Source organism: Pagrus pagrus (genome assembly GCF_965226575.1).
Source record: "Pagrus pagrus genome assembly, chromosome: 6".
NCBI lineage: Eukaryota > Metazoa > Chordata > Actinopteri > Spariformes > Sparidae > Pagrus > Pagrus pagrus.
In genome coordinates, this window is record NC_140190.1 from 3,447,741 (window position 1) to 3,466,700 (window position 18,960).

Here is an 18,960-nt window from a genome sequence, read left to right on the forward strand (position 1 = left end):
GATCAGACTACACAGTATCAGCCCAGTTGTGGCCCGACACAGACTAAGACCGGGCAACACTATTCTTGCAAAGCCCTAAACACGGATAAGTAAAGAAGGAATTACATTTTATTTTATTTTATTTTATTTTATTTTATTTTATTTTATTTTATTTTAGTGAACCTGTTAACATTTGTCCATCACCCTTGGGTCAGGAAAATGATACCAAATTAATGAAACCCGTTGGTGAGACATAACTTGTATGCTGCACACCTGAACACTCTCTCACTAACAGCATAACTTTCATTCATAAATCTGTCTATAAATATTTAATCATTAGTTGTAGGCCATGCAAATTCAGAAAGGCTGCATGCTATGATTGCTTAGGCCCAACATGCAGTCTATCATATACCTCAGCCTATTCTGACACAGTGACCATGTGTAGTCTGGTCCGAGCATGAGGTTACTGTCTTGCAGCTCCACAACCATCCTGCTTCCATCACATTTGGGGTTGGCATTTCACTTTTCATTTGAAATCATGTTAAATCCATTTGACTTAAAACTATTCTGGATCATGACGTACCTGCATTTTCATTGAACTACAAGGCGACCAAACCATAAACCTTCTCACTTTTGAGCTGTAGGATTGCAAAGTTTTAGTAGCTTTGGAAAAATAAATGAAAGACAACGTCAGGTCCTGTCAGCCCGCACAATGTGGAGAGTAATAATTGTATCGTTGTGAATAATACAATTGGCTCTATGTAAACTAAACCACCCATCAAAATATCACAGGGATTGGGATGGTACATTAGTCAGGACCGGCCCAATTCAGACACTCCTGAGAAATGACATAGGGGCAAAGAACGGTCCTCCCATTGAATTAAACATGTAATTGCACTGATGGGTAAATAGTCAAGCAATTGCAGGGCCATGCTAATGAGCTGACAGCTGAGGATGAATGCTAATTAACAACTTCCCGTGCGCTCAATTGTCTGATTGGTGATAGGTGAAAAATTCAAGCAACTGCAGTGTGAGGAGAGAGGGGTGTGCTGGTCAGTTGAAATTGAACTAAATGTATGGTAGCAATTGCTAACAAGATTCAGCATGTGTGGTGACTGCATAGACATGGAACAGTCCTATTTTACTTACACAGAACAAGCAGTCCTGCTAGATAGCCTTGGGATGTAAAACTAGACGGACAGACTAAAAAGGTGTTGGGGAGGAGGTGCTGCAGTGACTCATGAATCAGGGGGTTACATAAGTGTGGAAATGCATTAAATTGATTCATCAGGCCTAAAAACTGACAGAGGAGAAGCATGGCTACGGAAGCAAATTGAAACAGTATCGTTAGAGGGAAAAAACTGCAACTTTTTAACGTAAAAAGCATCGGATGACCTTCACACCACTGAAGAGAAGCACTCGCTGTGCAGATTGAGGAAGCTAATGACAGCATTACTTGTATCACTGAAAAGTTATGTAAGCAGGACAGAAAAAAAGAGGAAGTGTTGGGAGATTGATTACATTTTGAGCTAGCTGCACAAATTGAGAGTCAGCTACAGTAGTCCTTAGCATGACGGATTGCAGCACTAGCTAGCTGCTGCACCCCTGGTGATGTGAAAAACATTTTGAAATACACAGCAGCAGAAAAAGGAGAGACTGGAAGGAACCACTGACCACAGAGAGGATTTAGCACCTTCAATGAGACTGAAGCTCCGGCTGTCCATTACTAGTGGCCGGCTAGAAAAAAGTGAAACACAGGACGGTAGTCCTTACAAACTAAACAAACTTACATTGATACATGCTAGAGTTTGTATGTACATTTGGACCTCTTAAGAGGAGCAGTTCACCCAAAAATGAAAACCCGGTCATTATCTACTCACCCTGATGTGAATGGAAAGTCGGGTGACTTTTTATAGTCCACAGATTTCTGGAACTTCACATGAAAACAGTGTTGTGGTATTCTCAAAAAAGCAGATGAAGAAGCTGGGGACTTAAAACGCCAAAAACAACCGAAAAAAACTCCCACTGTAGCTGCTAAGCAAGAATCCTGCAACGCTGTTTTGTTGGTGAAGCTCCAGAAATGTTGTTGTGGACTACAACAATTCTCCCACTTTCTACATTGCCACGGGGATGAGAAAATGGTGACTGAATGTTCATTTTTGGGTGAACTTTTCCTTTAAGAGCCCCCCTGAATTTGAGCATGGGCAAACAAAGAATCTGACACGGCCATTTATATCTTTTAAGTGACATAATTTACCCTCTGGCAGCCATATTGGAGGACATCATCTTTATTGTAACAAGCTATTTTCAACCTTTAACTGGCACTAGTTTTGTGTTAGCAAGCTACTGTACAGGCTACATGTTAACATGTCAGCTGGCTCAGTGTCTGGTCAGCTGTTTATGTCTTCTTGTTGACATTTACTCAGATATTGAAGGTGCCCTGTGAAGTTTACATTATTTTGTTAATGCAATGTTCCTTAAACGTTACTTTGCTTTGACCTACCAAACATATCAAATGCATTTCCTACCTCATAAAACATTTGCAAAGCTTTTTTTGTGAATGTTTGGAAACTTGCATTGTTTTCCTAATCTCTCCTTTATTTCCCCATTTCTTCTATAGTTGAAGTTTTTGTTGTTCATTAACTTCTCTCACCGTCGATATGCAGCAATGCCCCTAAAAAAGTCAGAAATATAGGTCATGATACCAACAATACTGGGACTTTCTCATTAAAACATTGCTCAACAGCACCCCTAGAGGTCAAAAACTCCACAGGGTACCTTTAATGTTGATGCTGTTTGCGTTGTAAAAACTTCAGCTCACACTTGCAGTTACAACATATGTTTTAGAGTAAGGGCTAGGACTTAACAGACTAGGGCTAACTGTGGTTTTTAATAGTAAATCTGAAAAAAAAAATTATCAGATAATTAATTTTAAGCAGACAAGCAATATTGTCATTCACATTAATTAACATGTCTTTGATTTCAGGAGACTGTATTGTTTTTGTCAGAGCAGCAGCAAAAAATAACACTATTCTTTCACTCCACATGCATCATCATCATCATTATCATCATCATCATCATCATCACCATCATACATCACGGATGAAAATGTTGATTTTCCCCAAATTTCTTTCCAACCTGACTTCTTTGTCAGATGTACAGATTCCTAATGTAATAAATCTGAGATTAAACTGGCGTCGTACGGTGGTCGCTCCCAAATGTCTGAATCTTTAACCAAAAGTAATCCTGTTTGAAAAGGATTAACTGCTATATGTTTTATTATTGGGAAACCATAAAAATGCTAAATGCTGTGGTGCGCATAAAAGAATGAACTGGAAAAAGATGGGAAATGTTTTTTAGGCTGCCTAAAACAAGCTTTTCCCCCAGTGTTCAGTGTTTATCCCGGACTTCATTCATGTCAAAATGAGAAACTTTCATTAGCGTTTTCACCATCATGGGGCACTAAAACTCTCCTCTGACAGCCCAGCTCGCTGAAATTCTTTTAAAAGCTCTGTTTAAAGACAGCCACCCTCTGATAGAGGAAACATTAGGCCTTTAAACTAAGAAATAATAACAATAAAACATGGCTGGATAGTTAAACGTGCTAATAAAATATGCGAAGAAGCTCAAATTTAATTGCATATTTTATACTGTTTTATACGCTGTGGCAATTTTAACAGAGAACAGTAGGACTACCTTTGGTTTAAGCTCACAGGACCATAAAATCACAAACATACACCTGATTTCCATAACTTTTTTCAAACGTAATCGCTGGTTCATGACTGAATTTATGTTTGTTAGAAACCAAGTATTCTATATTTATTCAGGACTTCAGGGTCATGTTGGGCACAGCATGCAGCAGGATTTCTTTTGTGTTGTGAAACAATCACATCCTTTCAAAAAGACGCAGAACCGTTGGCGTAGTTGTACATTTTAACAAACAAACACTTCAAAAATATACGTCAGCCCTTCTTGAGTGCATTTACATGGGAATCCATACGTGATATTCTTCATTTTGTAGTTAAAAGTATAATCCACTGTCAGTAACCGAGGCTTGTACACATCCTATCCATCCGTGTTTCTTTCTGCAATGTGCCTAATTTCTGTTTGTGTTAAGATTTTTAATATTGTGTTTCTTTTACGTGCTATTTGACATCTGGCTTGTCCTGAATAAGACTTGAATTGGGATTTATTGGCTACGTGCTTGTAAAAGCATCGACAGTGTTCATATCCAAATGGCAGATGTAAGATATAAGTGTGACAAAGCCCCTGAGTTGAGACTAACTACCGTCCAACGTCTCCTTCCTTTTAAAAACTGTGTGTGCATCATTCAAAGAGGGGAACTCTGAACCTATCCAGGTAGCATTTCTTCAGTCATTTCTGTTGTACCCCAACACCAGTATGTTTTAAAGAGCCAGTCTAGCAGGGTGACTATGAATCCACACAGTTTGGGACTGAAGACACTTAAGAAACCCTGTTCTAGGGGGGACGCTCCACTTTTGTGCCAGTGTAAATCTGCCCTGACCGTGGTCCACAGCCAGCCTATGCCGTAGTGTGCGGGGACAGACGGGCGGAGGGGAGGAACGAGCGCTGCGAATGAATGTAACGCAACGTGCCATTTTCTAACCTCAAATCACAGCAGAGACTTCAACAACAACCAAACCCTCAGATTCATCCTGAGAGGTTTTTGCTAGCAGTCTGAAAACTTAAAGGTGGATTTGTTCTTTGAATGCCATGTGAAACAGGGGGCACTATGTGAGCTGGTCTGGCATTTGTAATGTATATTATTTGTCACTTGTCTTTCTTTCTGGTTAAATAGTAATTACTCTTCTGGAGCACAATAAATGATTTTAATATACTGATATGTTCTTTTTTTCTCTGCAGTCTTCATTTGTTATTTTCTGTCGCTGCTCTTGCTAAGTCGACTAATTCAATTGCTGAAACATACATTAACTCTCGCACAAGTAATAACTCATGTGTAGCCAGACTAAATTTGTTTTCTACGACTGAAAGCGGAACGAGGTGTGAGCACAAAGACGAGGAGCTGACGCTGTCAACACCACATTCTGACAGGGAAACAGAAAGTAGGTGAACACATCTCATCTGGATGGACAGGACGTGCTGCTGAGAAAGATATAAGATGTAAATAGGCTTCTCAATTCTCCGTCAATTTTAATGTTGAAGCTTTTTTTCTCCTTTCTTTGTCTTCTCAGAGGTCTGTATCGTGGTGCAGGATGTAATGTATTGTCTTCTCCGTCCATCTAACAGTATGTTGGGCGTCCATACTGCCCGTGGCCCCTTTGAAACATGTAATGTTCGCAATATGGGAAAATCTGCTGTCAGCTTTACGTTCTTATTGATTTGTAAACCCACACAGAGCTCCTGGCCTCACTATACAACCATCATGGGACGGGCCTTCAGTTGTCTCCACAGTTAACCGTGGCCTTGAGAGCTGAATGCACTGCAACTCCAGAAAACAGGTGAAACAAAAGCGGATGAAGAAAAAATCAGTTTGATATTTGCAATGAATGATATTTGAATGCACAACTGAAAACAGGCAGCGCCTCACACAAAACACAATTGGATTGAGCGAACAATGTCTTTTTTTTTTTTTGGTTTTCTTTTCAGTTTTAGCACCCTGATTTAAAATACCCATCTAGTAATTAGCAAAAAGATAACATGTGCACAAGGTGTGTGTTTGCAGGAGAACGCACTCTTCAGTTACACAGCTTTTTAACATGTGGTCCTCCGTTAACGGTGCGATTTGTACGAGAATTTTAGTTTAAATTATTTTAAAAAATGAACAAACATTATCAACAGAATGTGAAGAAACAACAGCGTTTATGTCTGCTGAAGTTAGCACGCTAACCAGTTAACGACATGCCATTTTGGTCCGCTGCTGCTGCTGCCAGAGTTTCTCCTGCTCCCCGGCTGCTTCATGCCTCTTCTGTGCCTGTCTGCCATGCCACCTCGTCCCTGGAGTGATAGTCATTGTCAAAGCTGCTGTAAATCATCTCCATACTGTATGCTCTGTCTGCAAACTGACCTCCATCGGTCTTGGAGGCCATGTTCAGTCCCAGTCTGGTTCCAGACATGTTCACTGGGAGGCTGTTGAGCTGAGCTCAGTTTCCCCAGGGCGACTCGCGACCCATTATCACCAATTATTAAGATCGGGGACGTTATCTTCCTGTGTCGTGAAACATGTTCATGTGACTGATCACTACACTGAAGCCTTTAAAAGACAGAAAGCACCCTTTCTCTACCCGCAGTAGCTTCTGTTAAATACTCATTATAAGAGATGAGACCAACAGTAAGTGCATGAATTAGTAAGCTGAAATGTAAAGTGTCATTTGAGTTGAGAGTTGAAGAAGTTTTGTAAATTTCTCCTCCTTCCAGCTCATTTCTCTGCCTTTAATAAGTTCAGCTAAAGAGAATATTTTGCCCTTTCTCGTCTGTATTGTCGATGCGCTCTTATTTGTTTGCACATGTTGCTTCCTGTAGCACCAATTAGGATTTTGAATCATTCAGCAGCGCTTAATGTTTTATTCTTTTTCCAGCATGTGATGGCTTTAGTTCTGTATTTTCAGTGCCATAAATGCACGATAAGAGCTGTAAAATTTCAGAGCAGTGAGCTTTGGCGGTGCTCCGCCTACAGACTTCAGGGTCTGTTTATGTGCCTTCGGGGTTGCGATGCTGCATTATGTTTCCTCTGATCTTAACTACCACACCAATACAGGCACACGCTCTCTCACACACACACGGAGACACACAAAAAAAAGGCACTTGCATTTTGTTTTAGTGCTAATTGGAAATCAATCGAAATTCATCCTCCTTGGAAATGGGTGACATTTTCCCACTCTTTGCCAATGATTAGAAACAAATTATGCCAGAGACTGAGTGACATTTGGGGAGCAGGCGGCTGTTTGCAGTGGAGTGTAAAGGATCAACAGAGATGTATTTATGCTCTCTGCTGCTGTGTGTGTGTGTGTGTGTGTGTGTGTGTGTGTGTGTGTCAGTGTGTGTGTGTGTGTGTGTGTGTGTGTGTGTGTGTGTGTGTCAGTGTGTGTGTACATGCATCTATTTGTCTGACCAAGGGCATACACTACTGTGGGCTGCTCAGCCAGAGGGCCCTGTAGGAATAGCTTGATAAGGGCGGCTTATTTACCATAATAATGAATCTCATCTCTGCACATCAAACACTCCTGCCTGGTCTGATAACCCGCTCTTTAATTTAGCACAACTGTTTGATCTAGCTGTGCTGCCGCTGTCCCAGGGCCATTGTCACAAGCAGTACAACAGTTGGGTAATTGCTGTGTACTTTAGCAGTGTTTCACAAATAGGACAGTTACGTAACGTTGGTGCACCTATAGCGCAGAGCTCCACTGAGTTTTTGGGAGCTGAAAGAGGAAAGCTTACCTCATTTTGGGGAATAATGATAATCGTATCTATACTCACATTCCTTTTTATTTAGAGGTCAGACGAGAACAGAGTTGGTGTCATTGCCAGTCGGATGTCATCTAGATTTTCCCACAGACCATGTTTGTTGTTAAGGCTGTAGCCACCACTGAGAATACCAAGGTGATGCCCTTAATAATATAAAAATGCCGGATTTTGAAGTGCATTTACCTTCTATAACTGATGGTCACAAAAGTCTTCAAAATCGCATCATACTCAGCTACAAACATGCTAACATGCTGATGTTTAGCCGCCAGGATGTACATCGTCATGTTTATTTATTAGCCCGTCCTCATCAGACAAGCGATCACATGGTCAGCTGTGGAAGCAGCTTATCAGGACCATATTTAGGTTTTTTTGTTACCTCTGTGACCTCCAGTGGCTGTAGTAATTATTACGGCAGCAAAGGAGGAATTCAAGTGGCAGAAGTCAGAGGCACACACACGCAGGAGCTTCTCTGTTGTCTTGTGTTGAAGCTGAAGCCCCCTTTTTTTAAATCAATGTCTGTTTTAAAGGAGCAGCTAATCAGCAGGTGACCTCACACTTTCCACCATTTGCACTCTGTAATGATGAACCTGTTAATCTGCTTTATAAATAGAAATTCATTGATGTGCTAATGACTTTAAGGTCAGAGTCTGGGCTTGAGGGTCAGCTTGAGTCATTGGGGGAAAAAAGACAATTTATAACAGATAACAACAATAAAAATTGTTTTCCACTCACAAAAACAAAAAACATATGCTTTATGTAATTTTATTTTATTTTCTATCGTGATAATAACATGATAATAACGCATTAACGCAAATTCCTCTTACATTTAATTTTTTTTTGACACGTGATTAACACATGCACGTCATGACCCTCAGCCCGCCCTGTAGTTTGGGAAATCAGGAAGCAATGCAGCAGTATAGTTGTGGATGGCGAGCAGAAACTAACCTCCCTGAGCAGAAACGGATAAAGAAAATGTTTTTTTGAATGTTGAAAGTTGAGCTTCAAAGCTCTGCTAGATGGTTCTCTCCACAAGAAACAAAGTTATTCGCATTCACTGTCGATGTGAACTGAGTTACCACCGGAGTACGTCGAGTCTCAGAAACCACTTGCTGGCCGAGCACACAGCTGATGCAGAGGGCCCTCCTCCACCTCTCCAAAGGCAGACCACGCTGGAAAGTTTGCAACAGAGACACTTGGACAGCTCTACATACAACAGCCTTTTAACAGCGATCGCTAAATGTGTGGCTACAGCTTGCAGGGACTGAGATTCTTCTGTGTACGTGCAAATTCTTTGCAGTGCCCCTTTAATGTGGCCAAAACACATCAAAAAAGGCCATGCCAATGCAAATCTGCTCTAAAACATCAGATTTGAAAGGTTATGTAAAGCTGGCTGCTTCCTACAGACCTGGATCTGTTTTGGGCCTCCTGCCACTCAACGTTTTGCGCTGAGCTACATTACAGGAAATAAAAATTTGGGGTTATAATTTTATGATGGGTTAAAACAATGAAATTGTTAGCTAAAAATTCCCTGGCCTCTTATTAGATATCCAAAATTTGCTCTGCTTTGAGGCAGATGAGTCACATTTTCCCCCTAAACAAGAAGTTTTAATCACTCTTTTGTTCTGTTCTGACAACACACACAGCAAAAGCTTTGTTCATCGTCTGTGTTGAATTTAATTGGGATTTGCTGAGTTTCTGCATCGCTTCAGTCGGTCCACTGTATGCTACCCTCAGGTAAGGCAATTATAATCAGCGCACTGTTTCTCTCTTGTTCAAGGCTTCTTCTCAAAGAGCTTCTTGTGCAGAAAAACACACAGTGGACTTGATCAGAGCTGTTTACAAGTTTAATGATCAAACACTTTTGGATTACAAATAACAACTGTTCAGTATCTTTGAGATACTTCAAATCTGAAAAATTGAGTCCCAGCTCAGCCGACAGCATCGGTCCTATTTTGGGTACGGCAGGTAAAAGATGCGACTGATGCTATTTCAGCTGTTAACAGATGTAAATGCAGGTTTAAGATGTAGAAAAAGAGAAGATATCAGATGGTACTTTAGTCGTTGTTAACATATGTAAATGCAGCTCACTGAGAGCTATCGTCACATTTCCTTTTATTTATTTCATTTGATCACAACGGCACACAAACACGGACCCATATTGTCAGAGTTAGAAATGAGTTAATGTCAACACGAGCGAGTGAAGCATCCCTCTCGTGTTTCATCCTATGTCTACAAGCGATCAGCCTGCTGTGATTGAACCAAACAAATTAAATCTGAGAGGATCTGATGCTTCTCCCAGCCTGTCCGTCTGAATATCTTTGAGCTTAATGAGATCTGGCAGTCGGCCTGTTCCCGTTGTCTCTTTGGAAGTGAGGAAAGTTGGAACTGTCCATAGTGAAGCTAATTCAACAAATCTGACAGCAAGCCTGTCTGCATCAGCAACAGCAGCCTGTTAGCTGCATGGCATGTATAGACAGCACCTTGAATAATGTGGTAGTTTTCTTCTCTTTCATGAGAAATCTCTCTTCAGATGATTGGGTAAATGGTCTCCAGAGTAGGGTTGGGTGATGTCTGCCGAACTGGCATATGACGATGTTTACAGTGAAACATCGTGATGGACGATGACATCGCTGTTTATGAGTTTGAGGCAGCGTGTCCACTCAGTGTTGTCGTTAGACAGCAGTTGCATATTAGCTCACCACTGTGGCCGTCGCTGTTTCCCACCGCTGCTCTGACAATAAGAATACTAAAATAATAAACAGGACATGGAGACGTAATGTTAGTGCACTGAGCTGCAACATACTTATTTTTATTTCCTCTCCCCTCACATCACAAACAACAACAACTCTTGCCCTACGGCAACTCTGAGGGGACACGCCTCTTAATTGTGCTCTCTGGTGGGGAGCCTTTAAATCCCGATGTAACGATGGTCAGGGATTAGTAGTCCATGATTGAAAGCCATCGGCGATGGACGGCCCGGCCCAACCCAACTCCAGAGTGTAACATTTATTATATTATCTTGGATTTCAGGAGCATATCTGCAAAGTTGGCTCTATATTGTGTAATAATAATTTTATAACTTTATTCTCCAGCCTATTTTCTTCATCTTGTTAAGTTGGTTTCACTCATGGACTCAAGGACTTTGAGGCATGTTTCCCAGTTAGTCCGTTAGGCTTCGGGCTGTCCCCCTGTCGTATAATCATAAGATTTTTTTGTACTTTATAGACACTTTCCATAAGTCAGCATCTCTGCAGACTTCGCCTGGGGGAATTTCCCACAGTTCATAGCATTGTGACGTTAAACATGGGGTTACCAGGGGAGACCAGGAAACCGAAAGAAAAAAAAAATTAAAAGTTAACACACAAAGGGCAAAAACAGCTCCAACAACAATAAGTCCATAATGTTGTTATAACAAAAACAAGTAAATTAATAGTTTGACATTTACCTTTCTCCAGTCTGTAAGGCAACAGCCTGAAAGACTGAAGAATGTAAAAAATGTTGCATTAAAATTCACAAACCCACGTTTGTGTTGGTGCATTCCAGTTGAACTGGGAAGTCAGAATTTCAGAGTTCCCAGTCGGTAATTTCATCTGGAACCGAACTAACCCAACCTTAAAATCCAACATGGCTGCTCCATCTGTCAACGGCTGTGAAAGCTGTCGAATATACTGTTGTTCAACTTTTCTGTCGTCTTTGTGTCTCATTAAATCAGTCTCACACACAGTCCTGTCTTCTTCTGTGGACACGTTGCTTTGATGTTTTTATGCACAAAATACTTATTACTGTAATATGTTGTTATCAACAGGTATCACTATGACTGAGGACTAATGCTCTGACTTTTACTGGAACGCATTGTGACGTCATTCCCAGCTCCAGTTTCCAACTTCCGAGGTAAATGAAACTGTAAATAACATGTTTTGGTGTCATCAAGGTAACGTGATACGTCACAAAGAGCTGATGTGCCCTTGCTAATAAAGTTGTTTTTCTTTAACTAGGCTACATTCAAAGCTCAATGCTCAGATCAGTTTGGTTTCAAGAGCTCCCTGCATTCATCTGAAGACTACTACTTTACTCAGTATTGTTTCTTCATGCTTCTGAGCATGTCATCATTTATTTCATTTCGGTGAGTTAAATAAGCAAAATCATATAAATTTGATAAACATTTTCCTCACCGAGCTCTTAGCTTAGCAAAGTTCTGACCTCAGGTCAAGGCAAGTTTGGCCCCGACATTTTCATAGTGAAAGAGTCAGGCACTTCTCTTGCAAATGCAAATTCATTACACAGTTTTTGTTGTGTGTGTTGAATGCCCTTAACTAAATCAGCAACATCACAATCAGTTCAAAGTCTTCAGTGTCTGATGGATGGTACACGTTCCTTTCAGCAGTCCACAGTCGGCTGTGTTCTTGGAACTGAAAAAAACAAACAGCACATCATCAGTAAGTGAAGAGAAATAATTGACAGTGATATACTACCTGTCGCTTGTCGCTTTGCTGGTTAATAAATAAATGAAAACCACATGCAATAACAGGGCTGTTCAGGGACCTGCGCTACGAAGCAGGATTAGCAGGTTACCACTGTCTCATTTTTAACTGGGGTAGATCACCATGGTAACCTTCGCTGCACAGCTAACCTCAGAGGATCAAATCAAAACCTGTCAACAGCCTGACTACTGACCAATCAGATCACTTGGTCTTTATTCCTACAGGAGGACCCATAGATATTTTTAGATCACCTTGCTGTTGCACACTTTCCACATGTGTGGTTTGAAAACAGAGCTCCTGACACTGAAGACATGAGGAGGATTATTGTTGATGCTGCACAAAGAGTGTTAGATTCTCAGCAGGACTCCTGACAGTGTCGATGGTTTTACACTCTTAATATCACTGCAGCTCAGAATAACACAACTTTTAACTTGCACATCACATATTCCTGAAACTTTGTTCATCATTAAAAAGGAAAACAAAGTAGCTGCTCTGCTGAAGACATAATTGTTCCCAAACTTATTGAAAGGCTTGGCCTTACTCTTAATGATTGGAAATTATGTGTGGTGTTTCTGCAGCTTATTATCCTCTTCTACTTGTGTTTTGAGGTTGTTAACCGTCACTTTTCTCTGTTTCATGACTGCATTTTCTCGCAAGTATCACCACTTAAGTGAGAAGTGGCACATATTAGCTTCCGGGTTTATATCCTGGTTATGCAGCCCACTGAATTTGCACAGTGGTGTTTCTCCAACCCTGGCCCCCGTCAGCGAGTTCCCCCCTCAGCCTTAAGATGTTACATTGTGATGATGTGGGAGGAATTGTGGGACCGCATTACTTCCTTTACATCCTTGAAGGTTGGTCCAGTGTATCTATGCTAAAGGAGATAAGAAAGGAATCAATGATGCACCTTTCCTTAGTATTTAGAGAGTTCAACCAGCCCTTATCATGGCTGTCACTGAGATACTTCTGGATCTTTTTACTCATTTAACCTTCCTCAGCGAAAAAAAGACTTGAACTACGATGACAGCCATCTGTTTGGGTGAGTAAAATTCATCTTGTTTATCTCTTACAGTGAGATAATGATGAGTAAATTGTGGTTTTCACTTCAAATTGCAAATTGCTGTAGATTCCTTCAGCTTGTCCATGTGGCCTGACTGGAGTATGTGTGTTGCTCTGTATCAAAATCCTGTCGCCCCGTATCAAATCTACACTTCTTTGACCCAAAGCAAAGATCAATAGTTCACTGGGACATTTAATGTTTCACAGTGGATTTCTCGTATTGAGAGTGTGATTAAGCAAAATCAATACTTCTGTATCAGAGGTTCAAATGAAAACATTAATCCTGAGGCTGACCTGCATGATAAACTGTAGACGGCCGTGCAGTTAAACACAAACACACGCAGACACACATTGTCGCCATCTCTCTCACTCAGGACTGAGAGAATGAGTTCGGATAAAGTCGTCTCTCGGAAGAAAGTTGCTGCAGTGTTGAGCTCTACAGGCTTCTGAGTGATGAGACGATGCTGTGAGTTCTGCCTTCTACAGCACTGCTTTTCTCCAAATTATCTGTAGTCCAAACACTAACAGCCAATAGCCGCACTAGCAGCGCTGTGAGGCTGTTCCGCTCATTGCACCTTATAAAGAAAGCCATTTTATGACTTAACAAACTACGGACCTGCTCAGCTTCCACCAGTTCTAAGTTGGATGCTGTCACTATCAGATGTACTCGGGCTCAGTTTAGCACTGAGCACTCAGGTTATCCTACATGATAGATAACTTGGTTCCTCATGTATTTAAGTGTAAAGAATAAAAGTCTCAATAAAAAACATTTTGTTGCTTGAGGAGACAAACAGGACATATTTAGCCAGGTTCACTCCATTTTGGGACTTGAAAGTAGAACCCAAATCCACGAAACCAATCAAACAAAAATCAGGAAGCAGACTGTAAAACAAGCTGAAATTAGCATGCATCTCCATATTTAAAAATGACATCAGTGGAATAAAACATGATAAACACAAAGTCTATTACATTATTTTCTTCTGTCTTTCTTTTCTTCTCACCTTGAACTTCAGTTTTTACAACTTGGGTTTTTCTTTTCAAAGCTTTAGCCATCGGTTATGATTATAATGTACTCATCACTGTAATTGCAGAGCTCTCAGAACAAGGCAGCATCACTAAAAATAGGTCCCGGTCAGACACTGGTTGTAAACAAGTCCCACATTACCACATTAATCAGACAGGCGGAAGAACACTTCCTGATTTACTTTGTGCTACCTTCAATGCCAGAGTTGTGAACAAAAACAACTCTGTAATCAAAGACTATTAGTGGGGCTCACTTTTAGTTTTGCCTTCAAATAAAGTTTCAAGTCTCTGGCAAACATGTTTACAACCAGTACGATTCTCTGACCACTGCTTGTTGATTTCGCTGCCTGTCCTCATGAGAAAATTGACCAAATTCCCATTGTGCAAGCAGGTTGTTACGATCATTGTGTACAGTTACTGTAAGGGGGCTGCCTCTAGTGGTCATGGTAATTATTACGGCAGTAAAGGAGGAAGTCAGGTGATGTAGTGTAAGCACTCATCCTCTGGAGCCGCTATTCACCATCAGAGTGTCTCTGTGCCTGTTAGGAAGAGCAGACAGGTGGGCTGCCGCTGAAATGCCCTGTCGCTGTTCACCACCCAGCCTGTGTGCGCTACCTAACGAGCCCAGAGACACTGCAGCTGCGACAGACAGTCAAGGTGGTGTGTTTACCAGGGCAACTACGGCTCGCAGTCCGCCGCATCAGCTCCACCACTGGCTGTTTGCTCTATACAACAACATGGGAAAATAATAAAAGACAGCACATAATTAAATGATACAGGCTTACATTTAATTAAAGTTACATTTTAATGTTGAAAGGTTAGGTACATTAAAGGATGGGGGCAGGAGCATCAGTACCGTCTGCCTCCTTTCTCCAGACAGGACAGCCTCCTCCTCAAGTGTTGGATTTCCAGGCATCACCGTCCGTCATCCCGCTCAACATCACCCACCAATTCTCCCACAGGACCAGATAGGACAGGTACAGAATATCTCTGTCAGCCCTGACACACAAGTCACCCGAGAGGGAAAGGCACGGAAGGGACGGAAGGGAGAAGATGGTAACGATGGATGGGACGCAAACAGACACAGTCCCCTGAGAGGAAGGCAAAGAAAGCATGAGCGGTGTGCAAGGAGGTATGATAAGAGAAGTGAGGAGACAGGAACTGAGGACAGTGTCAGGGAGAGATGTACGATGGTGTCGAGGTTAAGAAGACGAGGGTCTCCACTGCGGCTTGACGCTGATGGATGCGGCCAATGGCAGCATTTTATTTTTAAAAATTTGAGACCAATCTTGGCAAAGCTACTACTAATAAACTGGCACTAGACTAGGTGTTGGTTGATATTCTGTATTCTCAGAAATGAACAAATCCCATGAAAATGTCTCCTACGATTAAGTATTGTGTGACGACCAAAAGCCTGGAACATCTTCTTCCTCGGTGCCATAGAGCTCCATTGTTTTAAAACTATTAAAAACTCATCAGTGAGCCACATTGTTTCACTGACTGACATGTTCCCACATGAACACACACGCTGCAGTTTATTTTCAGTCAGTCCTACATACACTGTCCTACGGCTGGAAATTCTCACAAGTGGACCGAATGTACCCCACAAAAACACTATTTCATCCTGTTTGAGTAAAGTTTGCTAAAAACTAAAGTGTCCTGCTGAATCGGAAAAAAGCTCGGCCAATTTACTGTACAAGATACTTTTTTATTTTTTTTATTTATGAACTGTTATTATATTATTTATGAACTTATCAACAGAAGACAATAAAAATATCACACAATGTGACAGAACAGTGCTGAACAAACCGGACGGGAAACAAAGATGGTTGTAAGAATGTGCAGTACAGTGCAAGAAACCATTAATTCCAAGTTTGTTGAGTTATCACTATAAGCTAGCAGATTCTGAAAAAAAGTGATTTAAAGGTCTAGTGTGTAGGATTTAGCGGCATCTGGTGGTGAGGTTGCAGATTGCAACCAGCTGAACACCCCTGGTCTCACCCTCCTCTGCATGAGTTTGTCCATTCTGGGCTACCGTAAAAACATGGCAGCGCAACATGGCGGACTCAGTGGTGGACCCGCTCCCTCTGTATATGTAAAAGTCTCATTCGACAGTAGCAGAAACACAATGATTATTAGTTTCAGCTGATTATATGCAAATGAGAACATCATTCTGAAAATTATATTCCAAAGTCTGACACACTGGACCTCTAAATGGAAACATTATTCTTCTGTGTAGTGAAAGATTGCCGACTGTGATCAATCCATACACACTTGCTTTTACAGTTTTTTTGATTGATTGAACCGCCACAATAATGGATGGAGGACAATCAACCTCAAATATGACAATCTGCAGAGTTTATCTTATCTTCCCTTTTCCTCTGCCAATTTTACTCACACTGATTTCTTTAGAGTAATGAATAAACTGGCTGCAGCTTCAGAAATCATCAGTGCAATTGTTCAACCGTTCTGTGAAAAGCTGCAGAGGAAGAAAGCATCGACAACAAAGCTTCAACATTTTCACTCTGCTGCTGTGATGTGGCTGCTACATTCGCCATGAAAAATACATATACAATAAAAAAATTTCAAACTTTAAAAAGAGAAAAGCACAACAATATGACTGCAAGTTAAAGATCAGAATTACAGTATCATCTCAGAAAAAAGACATTTTCCACTGCTGCTGCAGAACGATAAGAACAGCCAGACTATTCTATGGAAATCGAACTGAGAACCAAGCAATGCTTCAAAGCACTTGGCCACTGAAACAATTGCTAAAAATGTGAGAAAATGTTCAACTCTGATGCTTCCAGTGTATTTCTGTCTTAAGACAGAAGGTCACAAGATGCATGGCTTACGAAAACTTGGCATAATAGGCTCCGGAGCTGTCAGTCAGTAGGGGGCCTCGGCACTGTGTTTCTGATGCCTCTGCAGCAAACCTAAAGGAGGCGGAAGAATAAAGAGAAAGCAGAAATTTTATATATATATATATATATATATATATATATATAAGCTCATCCATCTAGCTTTTATTGTGTGCACTCCTTTAGTTTCCAAAGGCTAAGGGATAGAGAGGTCCCTAGGGAGGTTAAGGAGAAGCATACATGTATGCTAGAAAGACAAAGAGCATCAAAGGGAAAAAGAGAGAAGACGAAACATGACAGAGGTAGAGGAGTCATCGCGAGGTGTCTCAGAGCTGTCAATCACGGCAGAAAACAGGATGGCTTGCTCTGAAGCGACCTGCAGAGTGAGAAGTGGAATGGAAATGAGGGGTTACTCTTTCCTGCGGCAAACAAATGCGCTCGAAATCTTTTAACGAAGTTGTTGGATTGAATCAGACTTATGACAGACGTGAGGTTGGCGCAGGTCAGATGAAGCACGGGTAAATATGTGAACGATGTTCGCACGGAGGCTGAAGCGTTGGGTCTCTGGAGAGAGCAGGAGGCAGCAGGGAGGTACAGTTTCAATTAGAAGAACTGTTTGTCAGTCTGTTCTCGTTTTCTTTGCATAGATTAACTAACATCACTTAGTGTAAAGATATACTTATGGAAAAAAATCATATCACAATTTTCACATCAGTCGATATCGATACATATCACGATATAAATCAAATTACTATTTCTGTCAAACTGAAAGGTTCCTTTTTACCCCTCAGTGAGATGTGAAGATATCCTAAGGTTAATTTTTGTAAATATTATTTCTTTTCTGTCAGAAGTTGAACATGACAATTGTAGAACATTACACAGCCGTATTTCAAATAACTAAAATGGGTATATAATATAATTAACTCAAATCTGCAATAAAGTGGGCTATTGCAATATATGATATCACTGTGTCTCATTTTTTTTGTCGTATGGCATGGCGCTGGAGAAAGAGGACGCTATGGTCAGTTGTTGTTGTGCAGGTATCACACTGGTTGTTTTGGGGGAACCGCCAGCATCCGCTTGAGTGCAGGATGTAAACATTAGGCCCCCCTCAGCTCAGCTGTAACATTAGCTAGCTCAGTTAGCTAACCTCTCGTCCATGTTGCACACTTACTTCTGCCCTGGGATACAGAAAGAAAAGAGTTCCAACATGAAGCTGCTCACAAGAAGCACTGGGGATTATCATGAGTAACTGGAAAGAGACATTGCTGATGATTTTTTTTTTGCAGTGTATTTATTCTGGAGCACTTTAAGCCCAGTGTAATCTAGTTCCAATAATTTGGAGAGAAGCCAGACATCTTTACAGCTGATATCTCCAAAACTGAGTAGCCCCCACCAAAACAATCTAGATGGATAAATACGACTATTGGTAATATGTATTTTTGAATTAGGGGTGAAGTGTCCCTTTAAAGCTGAATTAATCAACATTTTGTAAATTAACAGTGAACTCAATGGCTATGTGTAATGGAACACTTTTTTTTTTAGCTTTCGGGTTCACAAAATGACATGAAATGATAAAATGAAATAATATTAAATGATACTCGCCACGCAAACAACTTCATTCTCACCCACAGCAGGCTGCTGTTTCCAGTGAACAGGCTCTGATAAGCTCAATGTGCTCCACCTGCTCAGCACCACACAGCAGACAAAGTTAACATCTAGCTAGTGAATATAGAGTCACGTTTAGAAACGTAATAACTTTTTTTTTGTGAAGTTTGTGGCGATCAAAACACATCGGATGTTGGATTCATCAGGTGGACACACGATGTTGCGCTGTGTCTGCTCTATGTTTACAATAAAAATGTTATAGGTTGATTATATGCCACTTTTGTGTTTTCATCTTATTCCAATCAATGTAGCTTTAAAGCAAGAAGAAGAACTGAAATGACATGAAATAACCTCAAAACTCCTATTCACAAATCTTACACTGTCCTTCATGAATTTAGAATTACAAGAAACAATTAATTGGATGAAGGCCCATGTTTATATTTCAGATAGTCAGTCATTTTTATTATCAGAGTTTGAAGTAACTTTTAGTGCTAATTTTTCAGACA

The 18,960-nt window shown here is 40.8% G+C and overlaps 1 long non-coding RNA gene across 1 annotated transcript in view; it reads right to left on the minus strand.

The window, feature by feature from the left end:
• Positions 1-9,248: 9,248 nt before the first annotated feature.
• The window catches only part of LOC311258371, a 28,289-nt gene continuing 18,577 nt past the window's right edge, over positions 9,249-18,960 (minus strand). Inside the window, exons 2-4 of the long non-coding RNA XR_014622730.1 lie at positions 16,841-16,921; positions 14,842-15,076; positions 9,249-11,831 (exon numbers count right to left, since the gene is read on the minus strand). This is a non-coding gene — a long non-coding RNA (uncharacterized lncRNA). The remainder of the gene's footprint in view (positions 11,832-14,841; positions 15,077-16,840; positions 16,922-18,960) is intronic.